Here is an 11,629-nt window from a genome sequence, read left to right on the forward strand (position 1 = left end):
AATGGATAATAATTCCCCTAACGGTTATCGTCCAATGGATAATAAGGTACGAGTACTTTAATTACTAAACTAAGTTTTTGGAAAAGACTACATGTCCTTTTTGAAAATACACAAGTGATATATATATATATATATGTACTTACCAAATAAAATAAAGAAAAGGCTTTTGTCCAATGGGTAAAGATTACCCTAATGGTTATTATCCAATGGTCCATAGTTACTTGGGTACTTTTATTAGTAATTTAATTGAAAAGTACTTTTCAAAAATAATTATAAATGTCAATCATAGTACTTTGTTTAAATCTTTCAAAAATCCTTTTAATATAAAGAAATGGGTTTCTTTTATCCAATGGGTAATAATTCTCCTAACATTTATTGTCCAATGGATAAAGAATAAAACTAAAACAATAAAAGAAAACAATTAAACCATTTCTAGTCTAGGGTTCAAAAAGGTTCAAAAGGTTCAAGATGGGCAAAATGGTCCATCTTCGGTTAGGGAAACGTAACTAGGTGACTTCCTAGTTTGGTTACTCCATCGAGCCGGTTAGAAGCTAACTAGGCTTGCTAAGTAGGGCATATAAGTCAAGAAACGATCCTTGAGGGGCTAAAGTGCAATTAGAGTTTCTAGTCGAGGAATACAGTGATACGGTGTTCAATTGCTTGAATACGAACTACTAGGAAACAAATAAGAAAATCATCGAGAAATTAAGAAATTTCGAATAACGACGAGATTTTTATTGAATGAAAAATCGGAGTTGTTACACTAAAAAGTCTAACTATGACGAAAGCAAGAAATCAAATAGCCACTCAAGAGAAAATGAGTAATTTAAATAAAATTCAAATATTTAACGAAAATTTTTATTGACCAAAATTGAGGGGCGTTACAGTACTCATACGGTATTGCACCGTTTTGGTGTGGTTTGGTACCGTATGGAAGTACTCGTACGGTATTGCACCGTTTTGGTTTGGTTTGGTTCCGTAACGAAGTACTCGTACGGTATTGCACCGTTTTGGTGTGGTTTGGTATCGTATGGATGTACTCGTACGGTATTGCACTGTTTTGGTTTGGTTTGGTACCTTAACGAAGTACTCGTACGGTATTGTACCGTTTTGGTGTGGTTTGGTACCGTAACGAAGCACTCGTACGGTATTGCACCGTTTTGGTGGGGTTTCGTACCGTATGGATGTACTCGTACGGTATTGCACCATTTTGGTGTGGTTTGGTACCGTATGGATGTACTCGTACGGTATTGCACCGTTTTGGTTTGGTTTGGTACCTTAACGAAGTACTCGAACGGTATTGTACCGTTTTGGTGTGGTATGGTACCGTAACGAAGAACTCGTACGGTATTGCACCGTTTTGGTGTGGTTTGGTACCGTATGGATGTACTCGTACGATATTGCACCGTTTTGGTGGGGTTTGGTATCGTATGGATGTACTCGTACGGTATTGCACCGTTTTGGTTTGGTTTGGCACCTTAACGAAGTACTCGTTCGGTATTGTACCGTTTTTGTGTGGTTTGGTACCGTAACGAAGCACTCGTACGGTATTGCACCGTTTTGGTGTGGTTTGGTACCGTATGGATGTACTCGTACGGTATTGTACCGTTTTTGTGTGGTTTCGTACCGTAACGAAGTACTCGTATGGTATTGTACCATTTTGGGGTTGTTTGGTACCGTAACGATGTACTCGTACGGTATTGCACCGTTTTGGTTTGGTTTGGTACCGTAACGAAGTACTCATACGGTATTGTACCATTTTGGTGTGGTTTGGTACCGTAACGAAGTACTCGTACGGTATTGCACCGTTTTGGTGTGGTTTGCTACCGTATGGATGTACTCGAACGGTATTGCACCGTTTTGGTGTGGTTTGGTACCGTATGGATGTACTCGTACGGTATTGCACCGTTTTGGTGTGGTTTGGTACCGTAACGAAGTACTCGTACGGTATTGTACCGTTTTGGTGTCGTTTGGTACCGTAACGAAGTACTCGTACAGTATTGCACCGTTTTGGTGTGGTTTGGTACCGTATGGATGTACTCGTACGGTATTGCACCGTTTTGGTGTGGTTTGGGACCGTATGGATGTACTCGTACGGTACTGCACCATTTTGGTGTGGTTTGGTACCGTATGGATGTACTCGTATGGTATTGTACCGTTATTGTGTGGTTTGGTACCGTACCGAAGTACTCGTACTGTCACGCCCTGGATTTTCAACATAATAATAATAGCATTTCCAACAAAAGTCCAACGTTATAATACATCATAATACCCCAAAATATTTTTCATAATTCATGCGAGAGAATAAAATCAAGTTTGAATAGAGTTACAATATTGACACCCTGGCCCAATTTCCAGAATTAGTCAAAAGAGGATAAGTTTAGCGATTACATGATTCCCAAAGTCAAAAGCGTTCAAATGAAGTTACAATTGCATCTTTCAAAAGGGAGTATACAAAGATGCTAGAACAACTCCTGATTGTCGGCTTTCAAAAGATACGATGTAAAAGATGCACTTCATGCACTCCAAAATCAATGCCCTTGAGGTGTACCTGAAAATGATGATAGGTTGAGCTACACTAGCCCAGTAGAGAAATCGGCACTACGTTTATATGAATTGAGTAAAGTGTAATGAATGAATGAGGACACAATTCACTGAGTCGCCAACAAGAAAGTTTAAACCGAATAAGGAGTTTAATGCCCAATCAATACCATTTCTACCCACGTTCCATCTTTTACCTATGACTTTACGAACTTAACGAAACAACCCAACACGTGGAATCGCTACTCGTCTATTTCTATTTCTATCGAAGTACCACTACATCAGGCATTTTAAATGTATCATACATCTCATTTCCGTATCCTTGCCATACGATTTTAATCTGAGCATTCGGGACCTCGCACTATCCCCTACTGAGCATTTGGGACCTCGCACTATTCCCACTTCATCTTACGCAATCTCATGTTCAGGCCTATAGACCTCACACCATCGGCTTATACCAACAAGTACCAAACATGTAACAAAAGTTCAATAAATGAAACCTGAAGGACTAACTATCCCAAGTCGGCACCCATCTCATTCGTAATTATCACTATTAACCACTCATCATTTATAAACTATTTCACATAATAACCAATACAAGTCCGCTAACGCTATTAATTTAACAGATTGTACAAAAACCAAGTGTTTCGAGTTTCTCAACTCTGATTGCAAGCCCATTTTGGTCCACCAAACCTCAGAATCCGAAAGCAAGTATTCAAACAAAGTTGTAGAGGATCGAATCAGCTGTCCAACACAATTTGAATCGAATCTAACCGACATCGCATGAAAGAGTTATGCCCAAAATACGAACTGCTGTCAGGGAACAAAAACAACACATCCAGATCTGGAATACAGATTGGAGAATGGACGTTTCTGGGTATAATTTATGAGTATGAATTTCTGTTCATATTTTTCCTAGATAGTAGACTCAAACACGGAACTTTTGGCCCAAGAATCAACCAAAATGGAGCTTTGTAGAGTCCTAGGGAATTTCTGCAAGATCTGCAAAAAAAACTTGAACCAGTCCGGCCAGGAGCAGAAAAGTGACGAAAATAAGGGATTTTCAAGGCCAAATCCCAAACAATCAACAAAAGTAAAATCAATCACAATATCCACACATCACACTAACTCAAAAACACATAAAAGTAGTTAGATTTCCCTACCTCAAAGATCGAAAGCACAAGCTCAAGCTCAATCGAACTCTAGGGCTTCAAATTCGAAATCCACCGAGATACACCCCTTCCAAGCTTAATCAACGCAACTCACACGTCGGGGAAGTTAGAACACGGCATAGAGAGGTTGGGTTTCCATGGGTTTGAGCTATGGATGCAAGACCCAAGAGAGAGAGAGAGGGAGAGGGTGCGTCGGACGGAGAGAGAGAGAGAGAGAGAGATCTGTCGTGTGTGAGAAGAGAGGGTAAGGAAAATGATTGTGTGGCTCTCACACACCCATATATATATACTCATGTACTTTTGCATTACACTAACACCCCTAACTTTCAAGTTCTATCACATTCAACCCATATCACATATTCACATAACATTTCATATTATCCCATAATTATAACTTTTATTAGAATATTAAAATTGTTGAAATAAATAAAAAAAAAAATACGGGTCTCTACACGTACGGTATTGGACCGTTTTGGTGTGGTTTGGTACCGTAAAGATGTACTCGTACGGTATTGCACCGTTTTGGTGAGGTTTGGTACCGTATGGATGTACTCGTACGGTATTGTACCGTTTTGGTGTGGTTTGGTACCGTAACGAAGTACTCGTACGGTATTGCACCGTTTTGGTGTGGTTTGGTACCGTAACGAAGTACTCGTACGGTATTGCACCGTTTTGGTGTGGTTTGGTACCCTAACGATGTACTCGTACGGTATTGCACCGTTTTGGTTTGGTTGGGTACCGTAACGAAGTACTCATACGGTGTTGTACCGTTTTGGTGTGGTTTGGTACCGTAATGAAGTACTCGTACGGTATTGCACCGTTTTGGTGTGGTTTGGTACCGTAACAAAGTACTCTTACGGTATTGCACCGTTTTGGTTTGGTTTGGTACTGTAACGAAGTACTCGTACGGTATTGTACCATTTTGATGTGGTTTGGTACCGTAACGAAGTACTCGTACGGTATTGCACCGTTTTGGTGTGGTTTGGTACCGTATGGATGTACTCGTACGGTATTGCACCGTTTTGGTGTGGTTTGGTACCGTATGGATGTACTCGTACGGTATTGTACCGTTTTGGTGTGGTTTGGTACCGTAACGAAGTACTCGTACGTTATTGTTCCCTTTTTGTGTGGTTTGGTACCGTAACGATGTACTCGTACGGTATTGCACCGTTTTGGTGTGGTTTGGTACCGTATGGAAGTACTCGTACGGTATTGCACCGTTTTGGTTTGGTTTGGTTCCGTAACGAAGTACTCGTACGGTATTGCACCGTTTTGGTGTGGTTTGGTACCGTATGGATGTACTCGTACGGTATTGCACTGTTTTGGTTTGGTTTGGTACCTTAACGAAGTACTCGTACGGTATTGTACCGTATTGGTGTGGTTTGGTACCGTAACGAAGCACTCGTACGGTATTGCACGGTTTTGGTGGGGTTTGGTACCGTATGGATGTACTCGTACGGTATTGCACCGTTTTGGTGTGGTTTGGTACCGTATGTATGTACTCATACGGTTTTGCACCGTTTTGGTTTGGTTTGGTACCTTAACGAAGTACTCGTACGGTATTGTACCGTTTTGGTGTGGTTTGGTACCGTAACGAAGAACTCGTACGGTATTGCACCGTTTTGGTGGGGTTTGGTACCGTGTGGATGTACTCGTACGGTATTGCACCGTTTTGGTGTGGTTTGGTACCGTAACGAAGTACTCGTATGGTATTGTACCGTTTTCATGTGGTTTGGTACCGTAACGAAGTACTCGTACGGTATTGCACCGTTTTGGTGTGGTTTGGTACCGTAACGAAGAACTCGTACGGTATTGCACCGTTTTGGTGTGGTTTGGTACCGTATGGATGTACTCGTACGGTATTGCACCGTTTTGGTGTGGTTTGGTACCGTAACGAAGTACTCGTATGGTATTGTACCGTTTTCATGTGGTTTGGTACCGTAACGAAGTACTCGTACGGTATTGCACCGTTTTGGTGAGGTTTGGTACCGTATGGATGTACTCGTACGGTATTGCACCGTTTTGGTGTGGTTTGGTACCGTATGGATGTACTCGTACGGTATTGTACCGTTTTGGTGTGGTTTGGTACCGTAACGAAGTACTCGTACGTTATTGTTCCCTTTTTGTGTGGTTTGGTACCGTAACGATGTACTCGTACGGTATTGCACCGTTTTGGTGTGGTTTGGTACCGTATGGAAGTACTCATACGGTATTGCACCGTTTTGGTTTGGTTTGGTTCCGTAACGAAGTACTCGTATGGTATTGCACCGTTTTGGTGTGGTTTGGTACCGTATGGATGTACTCGTACGGTATTGTACCGTTTTTGTGTGGTTTCGTACCGTAACGAAGTACTCGTATGGTATTGTACTATTTTGGGGTTGTTTGGTACCGTAACGATGTACTCGTACGGTATTGCACCGTTTTGGTTTGGTTTGGTACCGTAACGAAGTACTCATACGGTATTGTACCATTTTGGTGTGGTTTTGTACCGTAACGAAGTACTCGTACGGTATTGCACCGTTTTGGTGTGGTTTGCTACCGTATGGATGTACTCGTACGGTATTGCACCATATTGGTGTGGTTTGGTACCGTATGGATGTACTCGTACGGTATTGCACCGTTTTGGTGGGGTTTGGTAACGTAAGGAAGTACTCGTACGGTATTGTACCGTTTTGGTGTGGTTTGGTACTGTAACGAAGTACTCGTACGGTATTGCACCGTTTTGGTGTGGTTTGTTACCGTATGGATGTACTCGTACGGTATTGCACCGTTTTGGTTTCGTTTGGTACTTTAACGAAGTACTCGTAGGGTATTGTACCGTTTTGGTGTGGTTTGTTACCGTAACGAAGAACTCGTACGGTATTGCACCGTTTTGGTGGGGTTTGGTTCCGTATGGATGTACTCGTACGGTATTGCACCATTACATCGTACGGTATTGCACCATTTTTGTGTGGTTTGGTACCGTAACGAAGTACTCGTACGGTATTGCACCGTTTTGGTGTGGTTTGGTAACCTAACGATGTACTCGTACGGTATTGCACCGTTTTGGTTTGGTTGGGTACCGTAACGAAGTACTCATACGGTATTGTACCGTTTTTGTGTGGTTTCGTACCGTAACGAAGTACTCGTATGGTATTGTACTATTTTGGGGTTGTTTGGTACCGTAACGATGTACTCGTACGGTATTGCACCGTTTTGGTTTGGTTTGGTACCGTAACGATGTACTCATACGGTATTGTACCATTTTGGTGTGGTTTTGTACCGTAATGAAGTACTCGTACGGTATTGCACCGTTTTGGTGTGGTTTGCTACCGTATGGATGTACTCGTACGGTATTGCACCATTTTGGTGTGGTTTGGTACCGTATGGATGTACTCGTACGGTATTGCACCGTTTTGGTGGGGTTTGGTACCGTAAGGAAGTACTCGTACGGTATTGTACCGTTTTGGTGTGGTTTGGTACCGTAACGAAGTACTCGTACGGTATTGCACCGTTTTGGTGTGGTTTGTTACCGTATGGATGTACTCGTACGGTATTGCACCGTTTTGGTTTCGTTTGGTACTTTAACGAAGTACTCGTAGGGTATTGTACCGTTTTGGTGTGGTTTGTTACCGTAACGAAGAACTCGTACGGTATTGCACCGTTTTGGTGGGGTTTGGTTCCGTATGGATGTACTCGTACGGTATTGCACCATTTTTGTGTGGTTTGGTACCGTATGGATGTACTCGTACAGTATTCAACCGTTTTGGTTCGGTTTGGTACCTTAACGAAGTACTCGTACGGTATTGTACCATTTTGGGGTGGTTTGGTACCGTAACGAAGAACTCGTACGGTATTGCACCGTTTTGGTGTGGTTTGGTACCGTATGGATGTACTAGTACATATTGCACCATTTTGGTTTGGTTTGGTACCGTAACGAAATACTCGTACGGTATTGTACCGTTTTCTTGTGGTTTGGTACCGTAACGAAGTACTCGTACGGTATTGCACCGTTTTGGTGAGGTTTGGTACCGTATGGATGTACTCGTACGGTATTGCACCGTTTTGGTGTGGTTTGGTACCGTATGGATGTACTCGTACGGTATTGTTCCGTTTTGGTGTGGTTTGGTACCGTAACGAAGTACTCGTACGTTATTGTTCCCTTTTTGTGTGGTTTGGTACCGTAACGATGTACTCGTACGGCTTTGCACCATTTTGGTGTGGTTTGGTACCGTTTGGAAGTACTCGTACGGTATTGCACCGTTTTGGTTTGGTTTGGTTCCGTAACGAAGTACTCGTCCGGTATTGCACCGTTTTGGGGTGGTTTGGTACCGTATGGATGTACTCGTACGGTATTGTACCGTTTTTGTGTGGTTTCGTACCGCAACGAAGTACTCGTATGGTATTGTACCATTTTGGGGTTGTTTGGTACCGTAATGATGTACTCGTACGGTATTGCACCGTTTTTGTTTGGTTTGGTACCGTAACGAAGTACTCATACGGTATTGTACCATTTTGGTGTGGTTTGGTACCGTAACGAAGTACTCGTACGGTATTGCACCGTTTTGGTGTGGTTTGCTACCGTATGGATGTACTCGTACGGTATTGCACCGTTTTGGTGTGGTTTGGTACCGTATGGATGTACTCGTACGGTATTGCACCGTTTTGGTGTGGTTTGGTACCGTTAGGAAGTACTCGTACGGTATTGTCCCGTTTTGGTGTGGTTTGGTACCGTAACGAACTACTCGTACGGTATTGCACCGTTTTGGTGTGGTTTGGTACCGTAACGAAGTACTCGTACGGTATTGTACCGTTTTGGTGTGGTTTGTTTCCGTAACGAAGTACTCGTACGGTATTGCACTGTTTTGGTGTGGTTTGGTACCGTAACGATGTACTCGTACGGTATTGCACCGTTTTGGTGTGGTTTGGGACCGTATGGATGTACTCGTACGGTACTGCACCGTTTTGGTGTGGTTTGGTACCCTATGGATGTACTCGTATGGTATTGTACCGTTATTGTGTGGTTTGGTACCGTACCGAAGTACTCGTACGGTATTGGACCGTTTTGGTGTGGTTTGGTACCGTAAAGATGTACTCGTACGGTATTGCACCGTTTTGGTGTGGTTTGGAACCGTATGGATGTACTCGTACAGTATTGTACCGTTTTGGTGTGGTTTGGTACCGTAACAAAGTACTCGTACGGTATTGCACCGTTTTGGTGTGGTTTGGAACCGTAACGATGTACTCGTACGGTATTGCACCGTTTTCGTTTGGTTGGGTACCGTAACGAAGTACACGTACGGTGTTGTACCGTTTTGGTGTGGTTTGGTACCGTAACAAAGTACTCGTACGGTATTGCACCGTTTTGGTGTGGTTTGGAACCGTAACGATGTACTCGTACGGTATTGCACCGTTTTCGTTTGGTTGGGTACCGTAACGAAGTACACGTACGGTATTGCACCGTTTTGGTGTGGTTTGGTACCGTAACAAAGTACTCGTACGGTATTGCACCGTTTTGGTGTGGTTTGGTACCGTAACAAAGTACTCTTACGGTATTGCACCGTTTTGGTTTGGTTTGGTACCGTAACAAAGTACTCGTACGGTATTGCACCGTTTTGGTGTGGTTTGGTACCGTATGGATGTACTCGTACGGTATTGCACCGTTTTGGTGTGGTTTGGTACCGTATGGATGTATTCGTACGGTATTGCACCGTTTTGGTGTGATTTGGTAACGTAACGAAGTACTCGTACGGTATTGCACCGTTTTGGTGTGGTTTGGTACCGTATGGATGTACTCGTACGGTATTGCACCGTTTTGGTTTGGTTTGGTACCGTAACGAAGTACTCGTTCGGTATTGTACCGTTTTGGTGTGGTTTAGTACCGTAACGAAGCACTCGTACGGTATTGCACCGTTTTGTTGTGGTTTGGTACCGTATGGATGTACTCGTACGGTATTGCACCGTTTTGGTGTGGTTTGGTACCGTATGGATGTACTCGTACAGTATTGTACCATTTTGGAGTGGTTTGGTACCGTAACGAAGTACTCGTACGGTATTGTACCATTTTGGTGTGGTTTGGTACCGTAACGTTGTACTCGTACGGTATTGCACCGTTTGGATTTGGTTTGGTACCGTAACCAAGTACTCGTACGGTATTGTACCATTTTGGTGTGGTTTGCTACCGTATGGATGTACTCGTACGGTATTGCACCGTTTTGGTGTGGTTTGGTACCGTATGGAAGTACTCGTACCGTATTGCACCGTTTTGGTGTGGTTTGGTACCATAACGAAGTACTCGTACGGTATTGCACCGTTTTGGTGTGGTTTGGTACCGTATGGATGTACTCGTACGGTATTGCACCGTTTTGGTGTGGTTTGGTACCGTATGGATGTACTCGTACAGTATTGTACCGTTTTGTTTTGGTTTGGTACCGTAACGAAGTACTCGTACCGTAACGAAGTACTCGTACGGTATTGTACCATTTTGGTGTGGTTTGGCACCGTAACGATGTACTCATTCGGTATTGCACCGTTTTGGTTTGGTTTGGTACCGTAACGAAGCACTCGTACGGTATTGAACCATTTTGGTGTGGTTTGGTACCGTAACGATGTACTCGTACGGTATTGCACCGTTTTGGTGTGGTTTGGTACCGTATGGATGTACTCGTACGGTATTGCACCGTTTTGGTGTGGTTTGGTACCGTATGGATGTACTCGTACGGTATTGCACCGTTTTGGTGTGGTTTGGTACCGTATGGATGTATTCGTACGGTATTGCACCGTTTTGGTGTGATTTGGTACCGTAACGAAGTACTCGTACGGTATTGCACCGTTTTGGTATGGTTTGGTACCGTATGGATGTACTCGTACGGTATTGCACCGTTTTGGTTTGGTTTGGTACCGTAACGAAGTACTCGTTCGGTATTGTACCGTTTTGGTGTGGTTTAGTACCGTAACGAAGCACTCGTACGGTATTGCACCGTTTTGTTGTGGTTTGGTACCGTATGGATGTACTCGTACGGTATTGCACTGTTTTGGTGTGGTTTGGTACCGTATGGATGTACTCGTACGGTATTGTACCGTTTTGGTGTGGTTTGGTACCGTAACGAAGTACTCATACGTTATTGTTCCCTTTTGGTGTGGTTTGGTACCGTAACAAAGTACTCGTACGGTATTGCACCGTTTTGGTTTGGCTTGGTACCGTATGGATGTACTCGTACGGTATTGCACCGTTTTGGTGTGGTTTGGTACCGTAACGTTGTACTCGTACGGTATTGCACCGTTTTGATTTGGTTTGGTACCGTAACGAAGTACTCGTACGGTATTGTACCATTTTGGTGTGGTTTGCTACCGTATGGATGTACTCGTATGGTATTGCACCGTTTTGGTGTGGTTCGGTACCGTATGGATGTACTCGTACTGTATTGCACCGTTTTGGTGTGGTTTGGTACCGTATGGAAGTACTCGTACGGTATTGCACCGTTTTGGTTTGGTTTGGTAGCGTAACGAAGTACTCGTACAGTATTGCACCGTTTTGGTGTGGTTTTTGTACCGTATGGATGTACTCGTACGGTATTGCTCCGTTTTGGTTTGGTTTGGAACCGTAACGAAGTACTCGTACGGTATTGCACCATTTTCGTGTGGTTTGGTACCGTATGGATGTACTCGTACGGTATTGCACCATTTTGGTGTGGTTTGGTACCGTATGGAAGTACTCGTACGGTATGGCACCGTTTTGGTGTGGTTTGGTACCGTAACGAAGTACTCGTACGGTATTGCACCGTTTTGGTGTGGTTTGGTACCGTATGGATGTACTCGTACGGTATTGCTCCGTTTTGGTTTGGTTTGGTACCGTAACGAAGTACTCGTTCGGTATTGCACCGTTTTGGTGTGGTTTGGTACCGTATGGATGTACTGGTACGGTATTGCACCGTTTT

At 43.5% G+C, this 11,629-nt stretch overlaps 1 long non-coding RNA gene across 1 annotated transcript; it reads right to left on the reverse strand.

Annotated features, from left to right (window-relative positions):
- Nucleotides 1–2,351: 2,351 nt before the first annotated feature.
- Nucleotides 2,352–3,954, reverse strand: LOC131322723 (uncharacterized). The gene is made up of 2 exons (XR_009198936.1): nucleotides 3,705–3,954; nucleotides 2,352–2,551 (listed from the first exon to the last, which is right to left on the reverse strand). It is a non-coding gene; the product is annotated as an uncharacterized LOC131322723 (long non-coding RNA).
- Nucleotides 3,955–11,629: the final 7,675 nt, after the last annotated feature.

Source organism: Rhododendron vialii, chromosome 4a, assembly GCF_030253575.1.
Source record: "Rhododendron vialii isolate Sample 1 chromosome 4a, ASM3025357v1".
Taxonomy (NCBI): Eukaryota; Viridiplantae; Streptophyta; class Magnoliopsida; order Ericales; family Ericaceae; genus Rhododendron; species Rhododendron vialii.